This window comes from Sinohyriopsis cumingii, chromosome 10 (genome assembly GCF_028554795.1).
Source record: "Sinohyriopsis cumingii isolate HCF-2022 chromosome 10, ASM2855479v2, whole genome shotgun sequence".
In the NCBI taxonomy this organism is placed as follows: Eukaryota; Metazoa; Mollusca; class Bivalvia; order Unionida; family Unionidae; genus Sinohyriopsis; species Sinohyriopsis cumingii.
Window position 1 is genome coordinate 82,929,936 of NC_142970.1, and position 19,916 is coordinate 82,949,851.

Genomic DNA, 19,916 nt, shown 5'->3' on the forward strand with positions numbered 1-19,916 from the left:
ATCTATGATTTGTTTTTCATATATTGCTTTTCTAACATTTCAACTTTCGACCGCTACAAGAGAGAGAGGGAGATATAGTTCCAAAATATTAAACGGAATAACAAGAGATATTGATGAAATTTTCAATGTTTGTGTGTGTGTCTCTGATGACTATAGAAAGTATTAGAAAATGTGGATTCATAATACTTGCAAGCTGTTATTGTGAAGGTGATAATGGAAACAAAGGAAAGCAAAAATACTTAATTCGATAGAAGTAATTAATATGACTACATACAAGAAAAATGATGAAATAATATATTGTTCTTTGGAATTTATTTCTAAATTCCTTATTGCCTTTTTTGACTATACAAAAAACAAATGTCCACTGCATGTATTAACAAACTATCTATGGCTATATATCTCATACATCGTATATGTCTCTACGTATCATAACACGAACGTTGAAATGGACAATTCGATGCTCGTTTCGGTATGCATTTGTGGATTTATTCAAAACTAAATGTGTTGAGGTAAATGCTTTGGATATTAATCACTTTCAGCAAGTTTATATGGTTAATGTTGGATATTAATCGCAAATGAATCGATATATTTGGAGTGACTTGTTATACTGCTGGAAAGCATTCAAGACTTGGAAATTATTTCAAAGTTATAAAAATAGAAAACGAAATTAAATTATACAATCAATCTTTAAATTTCAAGTAAACCATTCTGTTCACTACTTATAACTTATGTCAGCAGCTCTCCTGTTTGTAACGACAAAATATTCAAGCACAATGTCACAGTAGCGACGACCAAGCAATGACTGGCTTTATTTCTATTTCTAAAGATGTGTAAATATGTAATATAAGACACTGATTACCAAACACTGGGATCTTCCTATATCTTAACCGTATTTATGTATTCTTGTACCCAAAATATATGTATTGTGAGATCGTTTTTTTATCTTATTTTATCTAACTTACTTATGACATAAGTATGTAATATAATTCAGACATGAATCACTACATTTGCAAGGATTTCATATACTGCCCTATAGCACTCTCGTTTTGGAAATTGGTTCAAAGTTAGAAAACTGAAAGGGCAAATTGCATTTTGCAAAGAATCGTCATATGTGAACAAAGTGTTCTTATTTGTGCTGCATACTAAATCATTCCGCAGATAGATACAAACAAAATTAGAGCAACAAGAAAACAAAATCCTTATACTTTATTCGGGTGAAATTTCACTGCCTCATTCGGATCATCTTTACGTCATATTGTCAGACACTGACATCCAATTCAGTGGACGATGCCGTTATTACTTTACTTGACTATTATTGAAAATAATTACATTAATGCCTTTACACCAGCAAAAAAATGTTAATTGCAACAGTATAGCCCAAAACGTAATCTATGATTTGTTTTTCATCGATTGCTTTTCTATCATTTCAACTTTCGACCGCTGCACGAGACAGAGAGAGAGAGTTCCAAAATATTAAACAGGGAATAACAAGAGACATTGATCAAATTTTCAATTTTTTTTTGGGTGTGTCTCTGATGGCTATATAAAGTATTAGAAAATGTGGATTCATAATACTTACGATCTGTATTTGTGAAAGTGATAATGGAACGAAAGAAAAGTAAAAATAATTAATTCGATAGAAGCAATTAATATGACTACATAAAAGAAAAATGATGAAATAATATATTTTTGTTTGGAATGTATTTCAAAATTCCTAATTGAATTTTTTGACTATACAAAAAACAAATGTCCACTGCATATATTGACAAACTATCTATGGCTATATATCTCATACATCGTATATGTCTCTACGTATCATAACACGAACGTTGATATGGACAGTTCGATACTCGTTTCGGTATGCATTTGTGGATTTATTCAAAACTAAATGTGTTGAGGTAAGTGCTTTGAATATTAGTCACTTTCAGCAAGTTTATATGGTTAATGTTGGATATTAATCGCAAATGAATCGATATATTTGTAGTGACTTGTTGTACTGCTGGAAAGCATTCAAGACTTGGAAATTATTTCAAAGTTATCAAAATAGACAAAGAAATTGAATTATACAATCAATCTTTAAATTTCAAGTAAACCATTCTGTTCACTACTTATAACTTATGTCAGCAGCTATCCTGTTCGTAACGACAAAATAGTCATGCACAATATCACAGTAGCGACGACCAAGCAATGACTGGCTTTATTTCTATTTCTAAAGATGTGTAAATATGCAATAAAAGAAACTGATTACCAAACACTGGGATCTTCCTATATCTTAACCGTATTTATGTATTCTTGTTCTCAAAATATATGTATTGTGAGATCGTTATTTTATCTTATTTTATCTAACTTACTTATGACATAAGTATGTAATATAATTCAGACATGAATCACTACATTTGCAAGGATTTCATATACTGCCCTATAGCACTCTCGTTTTGGAAATTGGTTCAAAGTTAGAAAACTGAAAGGGCAAATTGCATTTTGCAAAGAATCGTCATATGTGAACAAAGTGTTCTTATTTGTGCTGCATACTAAATCATTCCGCAGATAGATACAAACAAAATTATAGCAACAAGAAAACAAAATCCTTACACATTATTCGGGTGAAATTTCACTGCCTCATTCGGATCATCTTTACGTCATATTGTCAGACACTGACATCCAATTCAGTGGACGATGCCGTTATTACTTTACTTGACTATTATTGAAAATAATTACATTAATGCCTTTACACCAGCAAAAAAAATGTTAATTGCAACAGTATAGCCCAAAACGTAATCTATGATTTGTTTTTCATCGATTGCTTTTCTATTATTTCAACTTTCGACCGCTACACGAGACAGAGAGAGAGAGTTCCAAAATATTAAACAGGGAATGACAAGAGACATTGATCAAATTTTCAATTTTTTTTGGGTGTGTCTCTGATGGCTATATAAAGTATTAGAAAATGTGGATTCATAATACTTACGATCTGTATTTGTGAAAGTGATAATGGAACGAAAGAAAAGTAAAAATAATTAATTCGATAGAAGCAATTAATATGACTACATAAAAGAAAAATGATGAAATAATATATTTTTCTTTGGAATGTATTTCAAAATTCCTTATTGAATTTTTTGACTATACAAAAAACAAATGTCCACTGCATGTATTGACAAACTATCTATGGCTATATATCTCATAAAACATATCTGTCTCTATGTATCATAACACGAACGTTGAAATCGACAATTCGATACTCGTTTCGGTATGCATTTGTGGATTTATTCAAAACTAAATGTGTCGAGGTAAGTGCTTTGGATATTAGTCACTTTCAGCAAGTTTATATGGTTAATGTTGGATATTAATCGCAAATGAATCGATATATTTGTAGTGACTTGTTATACTGCTGGAAAGCATTCAAGGTTTGGAAATTATTTCAAAGTTATCAAAATAGACAAAAAATTAAATTATACAATCAATCTTTAAATTTCAAGTAAACCATTCTGTTCACTACTTGTAACTTATGTCAGCAGCTCTCCTGTTTGTAACGACAAAATATTCAAGCACAATGTCACAGTAGCGACGACCAAGCAATGACTGGCTATACTTCAATTTCTAAAGATGTGTAAATATGTAATAAAAGAAACTGATTACCAAACACTGGGATCTTCCCATATCATAACCGTATTTATGTATTCTTGTACCCAAAATATATGTATTGTTGAATCTTTATTTTATCTTATTTTATCTAACTTACTTATCATATAAATATGTAATATTATTTAGACATGAATCACTACATTTGCAAGGATTTCATATACTGCCCTATAGCACTCTCGTTTTGGAAATTGGTTCAAAGTTAGAAAACTGAAAGTGCAAATTGCATATTGCAAAGAATCGTCATATGTGAACAAAGTGTTCTTATTTGTGCTGCATACCAAATCATTCCGCAGATAGATAGAAACAAAATTAGAGCAACAAGAAAACAAAATCCTTATACATTATTCGGGTGAAATTTCACTGCCTCATTCGGATCATCTTTTCGTAATATTGTCAGACAGTGACATCCAATTCAGTGGACGATGCCGTTATTACTTTACTTGACTACTATTGAAGATAATTACATTAATGCTTTTACACCAGCAAAAAAAAGGTTAATTGCAACAGTATTTGCCAAAAAGTTATCTATGATTTGTTTTTCATCTATTGCTTTTCTATCATTTGCAACTTTCGACCGCTACACGAGAGCCAGAGAGAGAGACAGAGAGAGAGAGAGAGAGAGAGAGAGAGAGAGAGAGAGAGAGAGAGAGATAGAGAGGGTTCCAAAATATTAATCAGGGAATAACAAGAGACATTGATCAAATTTTCATTTTTTTTTAGTGTTCCTCTGATGGCTTTATAAAATATTAGAAAATGTGGATTCATAATACTTACCCACTGTTTTTGTGCAGGTCATAATGGAAAGAGAGAAAAGCAAAAATAATTAATACGTTACAAGCAATTAATTTGAGTACATAAAAGAAAAATGATGAAATAATATATTTTTCTTTGGAATGTATTTCAAAATTCCTTATTGAATTTTTTGACTATACAGAAAACAAATGTCCACTGCATGTATTGACAAACTATCTATGGCTAAATATCTCATACAAAATATATGTCTCTATGCATCATAACACGAACGTTGAAATCAACCGTTCGATACTCGTTTCGGTATGCATTTGTGGATTTATTCAAAACTAAATGTGTTGAGGTAAGTGCTTTGGATATTAGTCACTTTCAGCAAGTTTATATGTTTAATGTTGGATATTAATCGCAAATGAATCGATATATTTGTAGTGACTTGTTATACTGCTGGAAAGCATTCAAGGTTTGGAAATTATTTCAAAGTTATCAAAATAGACAAAGAAATTAAATTATACAATCAATCTTTAAATTTCAAGTAAACCATTCTGTTCACTACTTATAACGTATGTCAGCAGCTCTCCTGTTCGTAACGATAAAATATTCAAACACAATGTCACAGTAGCGACGACCAAGCAATGACGGGCTTTATTGCTATTTCTAAAGATGTGTAAATTTGTAATAAAAGAAACTGATTACCAAACACTGGGATCTTCCAATATCTTATCCGTATTTATGTATTCTTGTACCCAAAATATTTGTATTGTGAGACCTTTGTTTTATCTTATTTTATCTAACTTACTTATCATATAAATATCTAATATGATTTAGACATGAATCACTACATTTGCAAGGATTTCATATACTGCCCTATAGCACTCTCGTTCTGGAAATTGGTTCAAAGTTAGAAAACTGAAAGGGCAAATTGCATTTTGCAAAGAATCGTCATATGTGAACAAAGTGTTCTTATTTGTGCTGCATACCAAATCATTCCGCAGATAGATACAAACAAAATTAGAGCAACAAGAAAAGAAAATCCTTATACATTATTCGGGTGAAATTTCACTGCCTCATTCGGATCATCTTTACGTCATATTGTCAGACACTGACATCCAATTCAGTGGACGATGCCGTTATTACTTTACTTTTATTCAATTTTTTTGTGTGTCTCTGATGACTATAGAAAGTATTAGAAAATGTGGATTCATAATACTACGACCTGTTTTTTGTGAAGGTGATAATGGAAAGAAAGGAAAGTAAAAATAATAATTCGATAGAAGCAATTAATATGACTACATTACAAGAAAAATGATGAAATAATATATTGTTATTTGGAATGTATTTCAAAATTCCTTACTGAATTTTTTGACTATACAAAAAACAAATGTCCACTGCATGTATTGACAAACTATCTATGGCTATATATCTCATACATCATATATGTCTCTATGTATCATAACACGAACGTTGATATGGACAGTTCGATACTCGTTTCGGTATTCATTTGTGGATTTATTCAAAACTAAATGTGTCGAGGTAAGTGCTTTGGATATTACTCACTTTCAGCAAGTTTATATGTTTAATGTTGGATATTAATCGCAGATGAATCGATGTATTTGTAGTGAATTGTTATACTGCTGGAAAGCATTCAAGGTTTGGAAATTATTTCAAAGTTATCAAAATAGACAAAGAAATTAAATTATACAGTCAATCTTTAAATTTCAAGTAAACCATTCTGTTCACTACTTATAACTTATGTCAGCAGCTCTCCTGTTTGTAACGACAAAATATTCAAGCACAATGTCACAGTAGCGACGACCAAGCAATGACTGGCTTTATTTATATTTATAAAGATGTGCAAATATGAAATAAAAGAAACTGATTACGATACACTGGGATCTTCCCATATCTTAACCGTATTTATGTATTCTTGTACCCAAAATATATGTATTGTGAGATCTTTATTTTATCTTATTTTATCTAACTTCCTTATGATATAAATATGTAATATTATTCAGACATGAATCACTACATTTGCAAGGATTTCATATACTGCCCTATAGCACTCTCGTTTTGGAAATTGGTTCAAAGTTAGAAAACTGAAAGGGCAAATTGCATTTTGCAAAGAATCGTCATATGTGAACAAAGTGTTCTTATTTGTGCTGCATACCAAATCATTCCGCAGATAGATACAAACAAAATTAGAGCAACACGAAAACAAAATACTTATACATTGTTCGGGTGAAATTTCACTGCCTCATTCGGATCATCTTTACGTCATATTGTCACACACTGACATCCAATTCAGTGGACGATGCCGTTATTACTTTACTTGACTATTATTGAAAATAATTACATTAATGCCTTTACACCAGCAAAAATAGGTTAATTGCAACAGTATTTCACCAAAAGTTATCTATGATTTGTATTTCATCTATTGCTTTTCTATCATTTCAACTTTCGAATGCTACACGAGAGAGATAGATAGAGACAGGGAGAGAGAGAGAGAGAGTTCAAAAATATTAAAACAGGGAATAACAAGAGACATTGATCAAATTGTCAATTTCTTTTGAGTGTGTCTCTGTTAGCTATATAAAGTATTAGAAAATGTGGATTCATAACACTTACCCACTGTTTTTGTGCGGGTGATAAAGGAAAGAAAGAAAAGTAAAAATAATTAATACGTTACAAGCAATTAATATGACTACATAAAAGAAAAATGATGAAATAATATATTGTTCTTTGGAATGTATTTCAAAATTCCTTATTGAACTTTTTGACTATACAAAAAACAAATGTCCATTGCATGTATTGACAAACTATCTATGGCTATATATCTCATACATCATATATGTCTCTATGTATCATAACACGAACGTTGATATGGACAGTTCGATACTCGTTTCGGTATGCATTTGTGGATTTATTCAAAACTGAATGTGTCGAGGTAAGTCCTTTGGATATTAGTCACTTTCAGCAAGTTTATATGTTTAATATTGGATATCAATCGCAAATGAATCGATATATTTGTAGTGACTTATTATACTGCTGGAAAGCATTCAAGGTTTGGAAATTATTTCAAAGTTATCAAAATAGACAAAGAAATTAAATTATACAATCAATCTTTAAATTTCAAGTAAACCATTCTGTTCACTACTTATAACTTATGTCAGCAGCTCTCCTGTTTGTAACGACAAAATATTCAAGCACAATGTCACAGTAGCGACTACCAAGCAATGACTGGCTATGCTTCTATTTATAAAGATGTGTAAATATGTAATAAAAGAAACTGATTACCAAACACAGGGATCTTCCTATATCTTAACCGTATTTATGTATTCTTGTACCCAAAATATATGTATTGTGAGATATTTATTTTGTCTTATTTTATCTAACTTACTTATGACATAAGTATGTAATATAATTCAGACATGAATCACTACATTTGCAAGGATTTCATATACTGCCATATAGCACTCTCGTTTTGGAAATTGGTTCAAAGTTAGAAAACTGAAAGGGCAAATTGCATTTTGCAAAGAATCGTCATATGTGAACAAATTGTTCTTATTTGTGCTGCATACCAAATCATTCCGCAGATAGATAGAAACAAAATTAGAGCAACAAGAAAACAAAATCCTTATACATTATTCGGTTGAAATTTCACTGCCTCATTCGGATCATCTTTACGTCATATTGTCAGACACTGACATCCAATTCAGTGGACGATGCCGTTTTTACTTTACTTGACTATTCTTGAAAATAATTACATTAATGCCTTTACACCAGCAAAAAAAGGTTAATTGCAACAGTATTTCCCAAAAAGTTATCTATGATTTGTTTTTCATCTATTGCTTTTCTATCATTTCAACTTTCGAATGCTACACGAGAGAGAGATATATTTTTGCAAAATATTAAACGGAAAAACAAGAGACATTGATCAAATTTTCAATTTTTTTTGTGTGTCTCTGATGACTATAGAAAGTATAAGAAAATGTGGATTTATAATACTTACGACCTGTTTTTTGTGAAGGTGATAATGGAAAGAAAGGAAAATAAAAATAATTAATTCTATAGAAGCAATTAATATGACTACATAAAAGAAAAATGATGAAATAATATATTGTTCTTTGGAATGTATTTCAAAATTCCTTATTGAATTTTTTTACTATACAAAAAACAAATGTCCACTGCATGTATTAACAAACTATCTATGGCTATATATCTCATACATCGTATATGTCTCTACGTATCATAACACGAACGTTGAAATGGACAATTCGATACTCGTTTCGGTATGCATTTGTGGATTTATTCAAAACTAAATGTGTTGAGGTAAGTGCTTTGGATATTAGTCACTTTCAGCAAGTTTATATGGTTAATGTTGGATATTAATCGCAAATGAATCGATATATTTGTAGTGACTTGTTGTACTGCTGGAAAGCATTCAAGACTTGGAAATTATTTCAAAGTTATAAAAATAGACAAAGAAATTAAATTATACAATCAATCTTTAAATTTCAAGTAAACCATTCTGTTCACTACTTATAACTTATGTCAGCAGCTCTCCTGTTTGTAACGACAAAATATTCAAGTACAATGTCACAGTAGCGACTACCAAGCAATGACTGGCTATGCTTCTATTTATAAAGATGTGTAAATATGTAATAAAAGAAACTGATTACCAAACACAGGGATCTTCCTATATCTTAACCGTATTTATGTATTCTTGTACCCAAAATATATGTATTGTGAGATCTTTATTTTATCTTATTTTATCTAACTTACTTATGACATAAGTATGTAATATAATTCAGACATGAATCACTACATTTGCAAGGATTTCATATACTGCCATATAGCACTCTCGTTTTGGAAATTGGTTCAAAGTTAGAAAACTGAAAGGGCAAATTGCATTTTGCAAGGAATCGTCATCTGTGAACAAAGTGTTCTTATTTGTGCTGCATACCAAATCATTCCGCAGATAGATACAAACAAAATTAGAGGAACAAGAAAACAAAATCCTTACACATTATTCAGGTGAAATTTCACTGCGTCATTCGGATCATCTTTACGTCATATTGTCAGACACTGACATCCAATTCAGTGGACGATGCCGTTATTATTTTACTTGACTATTATTGAAAATAATTACATTAATGCCTTTACACCAGCAAAAAAAGGTTAATTGCAACAGTATAGCCCAAAACGTAATCTATGATTTGTTTTTCATCTATTGCTTTTCTATCATTTGCAACTTTCGACCGCTGCACGAGAGCCAGAGAGAGAGAGAGAGAGAGAGAGAGAGAGAGAGAGAGAGATCTAGAGGGTTCCAAAATATTAATCAGGGAATAACAAGAGACATTGTTCAAATTTTCATTTTTTTTTTAGTGTTCCTCTGATGGCTTTATAAACTATTAGAAAATGTGGATTCATAATACTTACCGACTGTTTTTGTGCAGGTCATAATGGAAAGAGAGAAAAGTAAAAATAATTAATACGTTACAAGCAATTAATATGACTACATAAAAGAAAAATGATGAAATAATATATTGTTCTTTGGAATGTATTTCAAAATTCCTTATTGAATCTTTTAACTATACAAAAAACAAATGTCCACTGCATGTATTGACAAACTATCTATGGCTATATATCTCATAAAACATATATGTCTCTATGTATCATAACACGAACGTTGAAATCGACAATTCGATACTCGTTTCGGTATGCATTTGTGGATTTATTCAAAATTAAATGTGTTGAAATAAGTGCTTTGGATATTAGTCACTTTCAGCAAGTTTATATGGTTAATGTTGGATATTAATCGCAAATGAATCGATATATTTGTAGTGACTTGTTATACTGCTGGAAAGCATTCAAGACTTGGAAATTATTTCAAAGTTATCAAAATAGACAAAGAAATTAAATTATACAATAAATCTTGAAATTTCAAGTAAACCATTATGTTCGCTACTTATAACTTATGTCAGCAGCTCTCCTGTTCGTAACGCGAAAATATTCAAGCACAATGTCACAGTAGCGACGACCAAGCAATGACTGGCTTTATTTCTATTTCTAAAGATGTGTAAATATGTAATAAAAGAAACTGATTACCAAACACTGGGATCTTCCTATATCTTATCCGTATTTATGTATTCTTGTACCCAAAATATTTGTATTGTGAGACCTTTGTTTTATCTTATTTTATCTAACTTACTTATCATATAAATATCTAATATGATTTAGACATGAATCACTACATTTGCAAGGATTTCATATACTGCCCTATAGCACTCTCGTTCTGGAAATTGGTTCAAAGTTAGAAAACTGAAAGGGCAAATTGCATTTTGCAAAGAATCGTCATATGTGAACAAAGTGTTCTTATTTGTGCTGCATACCAAATCATTCCGCAGATAGATACAAACAAAATTAGAGCAACAAGAAAAGAAAATCCTTATACATTATTCGGGTGAAATTTCACTGCCTCATTCGGATCATCTTTACGTCATATTGTCAGACACTGACATCCAATTCAGTGGACGATGCCGTTATTACTTTACTTGACTATTATTGAAAATAATTACATTAATGCCTTTACACCAGCAAAAAAAGGTTAATTGCAACAGTATTGCCCAAAAAGTTATCTATGATTTGTATTTCATCTATTGCTTTTCTATCATTTCAACTTTCGAATGCTACAAGAGAGCCAGAGAGAGAGAGAGAGAGAGAGACAGATAGTGATCCAAAATATCAAACAGGGAATAACAAGAGACATTGATCAAATTTTCAATTTTTTTTGAGTGTGTCTCTGATGGCTATATAAACTATTCGAAAATGTGGATTCATAATACTTACGTCCTGTTTTTGTGAAGGTGATAATGGAAAGAATGAAAAGTAAAAATAATTAATACGATAGAAGCAATTAATATGACTACATTGAAAGAAAAATGATGAAATAATATATTGTTCTTTGGAATGTATTTCAAAATTCCTTACTGAATTTTTTGACTATACAAAAAACAAATGTCCATTGCATGTATTGACAAACTATCTATGGCTATATATCTCATACATCATATATGTCTCTATGTATCATAACACGAACGTTGATATGGACAGTTCGATACTCGTTTCGGTATGCATTTGTGGATTTATTCAAAACTAAATGTGTCGAGGTAAGTGCTTTGTATATTAGTCACTTTCAGCAAGTTTATATGTTTAATGTTGGATATTAATCGCAAATGAATCGATATATTTGTAGTGACTTGTTATACTGCTGGAAAGCATTCAAGGTTTGGAAATTATTTCAAAGTTATCAAAATAGACAAAGAAATTAAATTATACAATCAATCTTTAAATTTCAAGTAAACCATTCTGTTCACTACTTATAACTTATGTCAGCAGCTCTCCTGTTTGTAACGACAAAATATTCAAGCACAATGTCACAGTAGCGACGACCAAGCAACGACTGGCTTGATTTCTATTTATAAAGATGTGCAAATATGTAATAAAAGAAACTGATTACCATACACTGGGATCTTCCCATATCTTAACCGTATTTATGTATTCTTGTACCCAAAATATATGTATTGTGAGATCTTTATTTTATCTTATTTTATCTAACTTCCTTATGATATAAATATGTAATATTATTCAGACATGAATCACTACATTTGCAAGGATTTCATATACTGCCCTATAGCACTCTCGTTTTGGAAATTGGTTCAAAGTTAGAAAACTGAAAGGGCAAATTGCATTTTGCAAAGAATCGTCATATGTGAACAAAGTGTTCTTATTTGTGCTGCATACCAAATCATTCCGCAGATAGATAGAAAGAAAATTAGAGCAACACGAAAACAAAATACTTATACATTGTTCGGGTGAAATTTCACTGCCTCATTCGGATCATCTTTACGTCATATTGTCAGACAGTGACATCCAATTCAGTGGACGATGCCGTTATTACTTTACTTGACTATTATTGAAAATAATTACATTAATGCCTTTACACCAGCAAAAATAGGTTAATTGCAACAGTATTTCACCAAAAGTTATCTATGATTTGTATTTCATCTATTGCTTTTCTATCATTTCAACTTTCGAATGCTACACGAGAGAGATAGATAGAGACAGAGAGAGAGAGAGAGAGAGTTCCAAAATATTAAAACAGGGAATAACAAGAGACATTGATCAAATTGTCAATTTCTTTTGAGTGTGTCTCTGTTAGCTATATAAAGTATTAGAAAATGTGGATTCATAACACTTACCCACTGATTTTGTGCGGGTGATAAAGGAAAGAAAGAAAAGTAAAAATAATTAATACGTTACAAGCAATTAATATGACTACATAAAAGAAAAATGATGAAATAATATATTGTTCTTTGGAATGTATTTCAAAATTCCTTACTGAATTTTTTGACTATACAAAAAACAAATGTCCATTTCATGTATTGATAAACTATATATGGCTATATATCTCATACATCATATATGTCTCTATGTATCATAACACGAACGTTGATATGGACAGTTCGATACTCGTTTCGGTATGCATTTGTGGATTTATTCAAAACTAAATGTGTCGAGGTAAGTGCTTTGGATATTACTCACTTTCAGCAAGTTTATATATTTAATGTTGGATATTAATCGCAAATGAATCGATATATTTGTAGTGACTTGTTATACTGCTGGAAAGCATTCAAGGTTTGGAAATTATTTCAAAGTTATCAAAATAGACAAAGAAATTAAATTATACAATCAATCTTTAAATTTCAAGTTAACCATTCTGTTCACTACTTATAACTTATGTCAGCAGATCTCCTGTTTCTAACGACAAAATATTCAAGCACAATGTCACAGTAGCGACGACCAAGCAATGACTGGCTTTATTTCTATTTCTAAAGATGTGCAAATATGTAATAAAAGAAACTGATTACCATACACTGGGATCTTCCCATATCTTAACCGTATTTATGTATTCTTGTACCCAAAATATATGTATTGTGAGATCTTTATTTTATCTTATTTTATCTAACTTCCTTATGATATAAATATGTAATATTATTCAGAAATGAATCACTACATTTGCAAGGATTTCATATACTGCCCTATAGCACTCTCGTTTTGGAAATTGGTTCAAAGTTAGAAAACTGAAAGGGCAAATTGCATTTTGCAAAGAATCGTCATATGTGAACAAAGTGTTCTTATTTGTGCTGCATACCAAATCATTCCGCAGATAGATAGAAACAAAATTAGAGCAACACGAAAACAAAATCCTTATACATTATTCGGTTGAAATTTCACTGCCTCATTCGGATCATCTTTACGTCATATTGTCAGACACTGACATCCAATTCAGTGGACGATGCCGTTTTTACTTTACTTGACTATTCTTGAAAATAATTACATTAATGCCTTTACACCAGCAATAAAGGTTAACTGCAACAGTATTTCCCAAAAAGTTATTTATAATTTGTTTTTCATCTATTGCTTTTCTATCATTTCAACTTTCGAATGCTACACGAGAGAGAGATATATTTGCAAAATATTAAACGGAAAAACAAGAGACATTGATCAAATTTTCAATTTTTTTTGTGTGTCTCTGATGACTATAGAAAGTATAAGAAACTGTGGATTCATAATACTTACGAACTGTTTTTTGTGAAGGTGATAATGGAAAGAAAGGAAAATAAAAATAATTAATTCTATAGAAGCAATTAATATGACTACATAAAAGAAAAATGATGAAATAATATATTGTTCTTTGGAATGTATTTCAAAATTCCTTATGGAATTTTTTTACTATACAAAAAACAAATGTCCACTGCATGTATTAACAAACTATCTATGGCTATATATCTCATACATCATATATGTCTCTATGTATCATAACACGAACGTTGGTATGGACAGTTCGATACTCGTTTAGGTATGCATTTGTGGATTTATTCAAAAGTAAATGTGCCGAGGGAAGTGCTTTGGATATTAGTCACTTTCAGCAAGTTTATATGTTTAATGTTCGATATTAATCGCAAATGAATCGATATATTTGTAGTGACTTGTTATACTGCTGGAAAGCATTCAAGGTTTGGAAATTATTTCAAAGTTATCAAAATAGACAAAGAAATTAAATTATACAAACAATCTTTAAATTTCAAGTAAACCATTCTGTTCACTACTTATGACTTATATCAGCAGCTCTCCAGTTTGTAACGACAAAATATTCAAGCACAATGTCACAGTAGCGACGACCAAGCAATGACTGGCTTTATTTCTATTTCTAAAGATGTGCAAATATGTAATAAAAGAAACTGATTACCATACACTGGGATCTTCCCATATCTTAACCGTATTTATGTATTCTTGTACCCAAAATATATGTATTGTGAGACCTTTATTTTATCTTATTTTATCTAACGTACTTATGATACAAATATGTAATATTATTCAGTCATGAATCACAACATTTGCAAGGATTTCATATACTGCCCTATAGCACTCTCTTTTAGGAAATTGGTTGAAAGTTAGAAAACTGAAAGGGCAAATTGCATTTTGCAACAAATCGTCATATGTGAACAAAGTGTTCTTATTTGTGCTGCATACCAAATCATTCCGCACATAGATACAAACAAAATTAGAGGAACAAGAAAACAAAATCCTTACACATTATTCAGGTGAAATTTCACTGCGTCATTCGGATCATCTTTACGTCATATTGTCAGACACTGACATCCAATTCAGTGGACGATGCCGTTATTATTTTACTTGACTATTATTGAAAATAATTACATTAATGCCTTTACACCAGCAAAAAAAGGTTAATTGCAACAGTATAGCCCAAAACGTAATCTATGATTTGTTTTTCATCTATTGCTTTTCTATCATTTGCAACTTTCGACCGCTGCACGAGAGCCAGAGAGAGAGAGAGAGAGAGAGAGAGAGAGAGAGAGAGATCTAGAGGGTTCCAAAATATTAATCAGGGAATAACAAGAGACATTGATCAAATTTTCATTTTTTTTTTAGTGTTCCTCTGATGGCTTTATAAACTATTAGAAAATGTGGATTCATAATACTTACCGACTGTTTTTGTGCAGGTCATAATGGAAAGAGGGAAAAGTAAAAATAATTAATACGTTACAAGCAATTAATATGACTACATAAAAGAAAAATGATGAAATAATATATTGTTCTTTGGAATGTATTTCAAAATTCCTTATTGAATCTTTTAACTATACAAAAAACAAATGTCCACTGCATGTATTGACAAACTATCTATGGCTATATATCTCATAAAACATATATGTCTCTATGTATCATAACACGAACGTTGAAATCGACAATTCGATACTCGTTTCGGTATGCATTTGTGGATTTATTCAAAATTAAATGTGTTGAAATAAGTGCTTTGGATATTAGTCACTTTCAGCAAGTTTATATGGTTAATGTTGGATATTAATCGCAAATGAATCGATATATTTGTAGTGACTTGTTATACTGCTGGAAAGCATTCAAGACTTGGAAATTATTTCAAAGTTATCAAAATAGACAAAGAAATTAAATTATACAATAAATCTTGAAATTTCAAGTAAACCATTATGTTCGCTACTTATAACTTATGTCAGCAGCTCTCCTGTTTGTAACGACAAAATATTCAAGCACAATGTCACAGTAGCGACGACCAAGCAATGTCTGGCTATGCTTCTATTTCTAAAGATGCGTAAATATGTAATAAAAGAAACTGATTACCAAACACTGCGATCTTCCTATATCTTAACCGTGTTTATGTATTCTTGTACCCAAAATATATGTATTGTGGGATCTTTATTTTATCTTATTTTATCTAACTTACTTATCATATAAATATGTAATATTATTTAGACATGAATCACTACATTTGCAAGGAATTCATATACTGCCCTATAGCACTCTCGTTTTGGAAATTGGTTCAAAGTTAGAAAACTGAAAGGGCAAATTGCATATTGCAAAGAATCGTCATATGTGAACAAAGTGTTCTTATTTGTGCTGCATACCAAATCATTCCGCACATAGATACAAACAAAATTAGAGGAACAAGAAAACAAAATCCTTACACATTATTCAGGTGAAATTTCACTGCGTCATTCGGATCATCTTTACGTCATATTGTCAGACACTGACATCCAATTCAGTGGACGATGCCGTTATTATTTTACTTGACTATTATTGAAAATAATTACATTAATGCCTTTACACCAGCAAAAAAAGGTTAATTGCAACAGTATAGCCCAAAACGTAATCTATGATTTGTTTTTCATCTATTGCTTTTCTATCATTTGCAACTTTCGACCGCTGCACGAGAGCCAGAGAGAGAGAGAGAGAGAGAGAGAGAGAGAGAGAGAGATCTAGAGGGTTCCAAAATATTAATCAGGGAATAACAAGAGACATTGATCAAATTTTCATTTTTTTTTTAGTGTTCCTCTGATGGCTTTATAAACTATTAGAAAATGTGGATTCATAATACTTACCGACTGTTTTTGTGCAGGTCATAATGGAAAGAGAGAAAAGTAAAAATAATTAATACGTTACAAGCAATTAATATGACTACATAAAAGAAAAATGATGAAATAATATATTGTTCTTTGGAATGTATTTCAAAATTCCTTATTGAATCTTTTAACTATACAAAAAACAAATGTCCACTGCATGTATTGACAAACTATCTATGGCTATATATCTCATAAAACATATATGTCTCTATGTATCATAACACGAACGTTGAAATCGACAATTCGATACTCGTTTCGGTATGCATTTGTGGATTTATTCAAAATTAAATGTGTTGAAATAAGTGCTTTGGATATTAGTCACTTTCAGCAAGTTTATATGGTTAATGTTGGATATTAATCGCAAATGAATCGATATATTTGTAGTGACTTGTTATACTGCTGGAAAGCATTCAAGACTTGGAAATTATTTCAAAGTTATCAAAATAGACAAAGAAATTAAATTATACAATAAATCTTGAAATTTCAAGTAAACCATTATGTTCGCTACTTATAACTTATGTCAGCAGCTCTCCTGTTTGTAACGACAAAATATTCAAGCACAATGTCACAGTAGCGACGACCAAGCAATGACTGGCTATGCTTCTATTTCTAAAGATGCGTAAATATGTAATAAAAGAAACTGATTACCAAACACTGGGATCTTCCTATATCTTAACCGTGTTTATGTATTCTTGTACCCAAAATATATGTATTGTGGGATCTTTATTTTATCTTATTTTATCTAACTTACTTATCATATAAATATGTAATATTATTTAGACATGAATCACTACATTTGCAAGGAATTCATATACTGCCCTATAGCACTCTCGTTTTGGAAATTGGTTCAAAGTTAGAAAACTGAAAGGGCAAATTGCATATTGCAAAGAATCGTCATATGTGAACAAAGTGTTCTTATTTGTGCTGCATACCAAATCATTCCGCACATAGATACAAACAAAATTAGAGCAACAAGAAAACAAAATCCTTATACATTATTCGGGTGAAATTTCACTGCCTCATTCGGATAAACTTTACGTCATATTGTCAGACAGTGACATCCAATTCACTGGACGATGCCGATAATACTTTACTTGACTATTATTGAAAATAATTACATTAATGCCTTTACACCAGCAAAAAAAGGTTAATTGCAAAAGTATTTCACAAAATGTTATCTTTGATTTGTTTTTCATATATTGCTTTTCTATCATTTCAACTTTCGACCGCTACAAGAGAGAGAGGGAGATATAGTTCCAAAATATTAAACGGAATAACAAGAGATATTGATCAAATTTTCAATGTTTGTGTGTGTGTCTCTGATGACTATAGAAAGTATTAGAAAATGTGGATTCATAATACTTACAAGCTGTTATTGTTAAGGTGATAATGGAAAGAAAGGAAAGTAAAAATAATTAATTCGATAGAAGCAATTAATATGACTACATAAAAGAAAAATGATGAAATAATATATTGTTCTTTGGAATTTATTTCTAAATTCCTTATTGCATTTTTTGACTATACAAAAAACAAATGTCCACTGCATGTATTAACAAACTATCTATGGCTATATATCTCATACATAGTATATGTCTCTACGTATCATAACACGACCGTTGAAATGGAAAATTCGATACTCGTTTCGGTATGCATTTGTGGATTTATTCAAAACTAAATGTGTTGAGGTAAGTGCTCTGGATATTAGTCACTTTCAGCAAGTTTATATGTTTAATGTTGGATATTAATCGCAAATGAATCGATATATTTGTAGTGACTTGTTATACTGCTGGAAAGCATTCAAGGTTTGGAAATTATTTCAAAGTTATCAAAATAGACAAAGAAATTAAATTATACAATCAATCTTTAAATTTCAAGTAAACCATTCTCTTCACTACTTATAACGTATGTCAGAAGTTCTCCTATTCGTAACGATAAAATATTCAAACACAATGTCACAGTAGCGACGACCAAGCAATGACGGGCTTTATTTCTATTTCTAAAGATGTGTAAATATGTAATAAAAGAAACTGATTACCAAACACTGGGATCTTCCTATATCTTAACCGTATTTATGTATTCTTGTACCCAAAATATATGTATTGTGAGACCTTTATTTTATCTTATTTTATCTAACTTACTTATCATATAAATATCTAATATTATTTAGACATGAATCACTACATTTGCAAGGATTTCATATACTGCCCTGTAGCACTCTCGTTTTGGAAATTGGTTCAAAGTTAAAAAACTGAAAGGGCAAATTGCATTTTGTAAAGAGTCGTCATATGTGAACAAAGTGTTCTTATTTGTCCTGCATACCAAATCATTCCGTAGATAGATACAAACAAAATTAGAGCAACAAGAAAACAAAATCCTTATACATTATTCGGGTGAAATTTCACTGCCTTATTCGGATCATCTTCACCTCATAATGTCAGACAGTGACATCCAGTTCAGTGGACGATGCCGTTGTTACTTTACTTGACTATTATTGAAAATAATTACATTAATGCCTTTACACCAGCAAAAAAGGTTAATTGAAACAGTATTTCCCAAAAAGTTATGTATGATTTGTTTTTCATCTGTTGCATTTCTATCATTTCAACTCTCGACCGCTACACGAGAGAGAGAGAGATATAGTTGCAAAATATTAAACGGAATAACAAGAGATATTGATCAAATTTTCAATTTTTTTTGTGTGTCTCTGATGACTATAGAAAGTATTAGAAAATGTGGATTCATAATACTTACGACCTGTTTTTTGTGAAGGTGATAATGGAAAGAAAGGAAAGTAAAAATGATTCATTCGATTGAAGCAATTAATATGACTACATAAAAGAAAAATGATGAAATAATATCTTGTTCTTTGGAATGTATTTCAAACTTCCTTATTGAATTTTTTGACTATACAAAAAACAAATGTCCACTGCATGTATTAACAAACTATCTATGGCTATATATCTCATACATCATATATGTCTCTACGTATCATAACACGAAAGTTGATAT